The sequence below is a fragment of the Meleagris gallopavo genome, chromosome Z (genome assembly GCF_000146605.3).
Source record: "Meleagris gallopavo isolate NT-WF06-2002-E0010 breed Aviagen turkey brand Nicholas breeding stock chromosome Z, Turkey_5.1, whole genome shotgun sequence".
NCBI classification, from domain to species: domain Eukaryota; kingdom Metazoa; phylum Chordata; class Aves; order Galliformes; family Phasianidae; genus Meleagris; species Meleagris gallopavo.
The window spans coordinates 67,782,202-67,785,007 of NC_015041.2; positions in this window are offsets into that span (position 1 = coordinate 67,782,202).

Consider the following 2,806-nt stretch of genomic DNA (forward strand, 5'->3'; position numbering starts at 1 on the left):
AGCATAAAAGAAAAGAAAGGCAAAACTTAATTGAAGGCAATTAAGAAAAGATTTTGCAACTTGCAGTTAAACCCCCAACTCTTAAATGTCTCAGTCTCAGAGTTAGCTCCAAGAACAACACTGTACTTCATGATCTAGCTGCTACAAACAGGACTTTCAGTGGATTTACCAAAGACCCAAAGTCTCTTTTCTTGAATTCAAGGGAACCAGCAAGGAAAACTGATTAACTTCTGGATCATATTCACTGAATGAGTTTCCACTGTGAAATTCATAAAATAAACAGCCTGAATGCTTCAATTCTGTGGCTACTACCAATTGGGGTTCATAAGATTACTTCACAGTTTTTCTCATGTTTTAAATGATGCTGTCATCCTTTTGCTTCATCCTCTCTGTAAGAATGTCACTCATTCACTGGGAGTTATTACTGCAATATGTGCAAAATGTGTACTTTGTGCAACAGGCTGTAACAGCAAAATAATATCTAGGACTCTTGGATCTTGGCCCCCAGAGTTGTGTATTTTGATAGAAAGATGCTCTTCTTGCATTGGAGAAAAAATTTGTCTTATGATGGTCTATAGGTTGCTGCTTGACTTTCTTTTCCAGGGTTAGGCATTCTGGTTATTTTAGTGTCAAAATAGAAACTAGACCAGAGGTGAAGCACAGAATCAAAATCTCTGTGAATATTAAAATTACAGGTTGTACAGTATTACAGAATCACAGGGGTCACAAGGGACCTTGAGAGATCATCGAGTCCAACAGCCCTGATAATGCCAGTTCCCTACAAAAGGCTGCATGGGTAGTGTCCAGATGGACTGGTTTTTTCCCTTGTGTTTCATCACTCTTACACCTTTTTCCCATTTCATGTTGTGCTAACATCAGTTAAATACCCTTGAGCCATCCCACTTGAAGGCAAACAATACAAAATTGAAACTGTCCTGATGTGAGTTGTCACCTCAGAAGTGCCAGACATGTGGACAGTGCTCTATAAAGTCATCCTTTCTCCAGATGCTAGGAATGTGTTTTAATGGTGTGATCTCTATTTGCAGCTGACTGTAAAAGGCAGAGGTACTGGAAATGGGAGATTCCAATGTCCTAATTCTGTTCTGTAATCATAGAATCATAGAATTGCCCAGGTCACACCTATGTTTGTGTCCTGTAACAAACTAAGAAACACTCCACAAAGTGCACATGTATTTAGATGTTCACATTTGTTCCATTGATTTCAAAGAACTTTTTTATATCTGAAGTCTATGCCCATACTTACTCCATATAGGATCAAGGCCTACTTTTTTAACTGAGTTGGTTTTATCATTTGGAAGATCCTATAGGCTGTGTTAATGATATTCATTAGAGGCCTTGGAGAAAAACATTATAAAGGAGAAGCGCCACTATTTCTGTCTACTTGTTCTTAATGTTTATTCTTGGCCAAATCTCCCAAAAATGTAAATGTAAATGGAATAAATACTTCAATTATGTTTTTGATACCTTACCTTTCTATTCATTTTTAATTGAACATAATTGTTGGCCAGACAAGAGGCGTTTCCTGTTATCTTACCAATTACCTAGTGAAATTATTCTATGTATGTAACAGCTGAACCACTCTCATAATGTCCTGGAGGGCATAGCACTTCTGCAAACCCTTTTTTGGAAGACGTGCTCAAAAATGAGTGTTCTGGGCTGCAAGTTAATGCTGTTTGAGGACTCCTTGACTGTACACTCACAATTTTGGACCATATAAATTTGTACAGAGATGTTTCAAAACGAGCCAGATCTGCTTATTATTCCAACTTAATTGCTGAGCAGGCAGACTGCCCTACTCTTTTGTAAGTTTTTATTGCAAGGAAGCTGTCTAATCTGGCTCTTCCTCCACCAACAGAGCTTTTGTGAACTGTACACATTCTGCTTTGAGAACAAAATTAAGATCACTGGGAGTCAGCTGCCCTCTAGCAAACCTGCCAACACTAACAATTCCATAATTCCAAATACTGAGCCTGTCACAATTCTCAGGCTACAAACACTTTTGGCATTTAATGCTCCAAAGCCTCAGGGCACTATTATGTTTTGCCAGATCTTTGGTCTAAGTAGTTACAGTTTTTCTTAATTCTCTAATCCCTCTGGGTTCTCACGTTGTTAATCTTTCTTTGATGATGGAGAAATTCTTATTAATGACACAAAGTAAAACAATTGTCAGTCCAGTTTCAAAGAAGAAAAAGAATCTGTTAGCAGTAGAAGATCCAGCATGTTTTCCATCTAATATTCAATCATCATTCCTTTTTTCCTTTTTAGTGATTGTAACACGTTGCAACTGCAGTGATATCTTTCAAAGCAGGTATCTGGGCTTCCTCTATGGCTGGATCCTGTGAAACAATACTCTCAAGTGTTTATTTTGATCTTCATACCCTGAACTGATCATAAGTTTTTTTGGCTGTTGCTGCTTGACCTCTCTCTTTGGCATCATTTTGATCTTAATATAATATTAGGTCTCTTGGCAACACAGATTGAGATATATGACACACACAGTCATTATGCCTTTCTTTCTTTCTCTTTCTCTCACACATCTATTCACAAATACAGACACTCAAGGGTATCTTGTATGTAATATAACACAAAAAAGGCAAGTGGAAGTGCATTGATAGTTAATACTCATCTCTAGGTTGGATGTCAGGAGGAAGTTCTTTCCAGAGAGAGTGGTGAGGTGCTGGAACAGGCTGCCCAGAGAGGTTTTGGATGCCCTGTCCCTGGAGGTGTTCAAGGCCAGATTCAGTGAGGCTCTGGGCAGTCTGGTCTAGTATTAAATGTGGAGTTT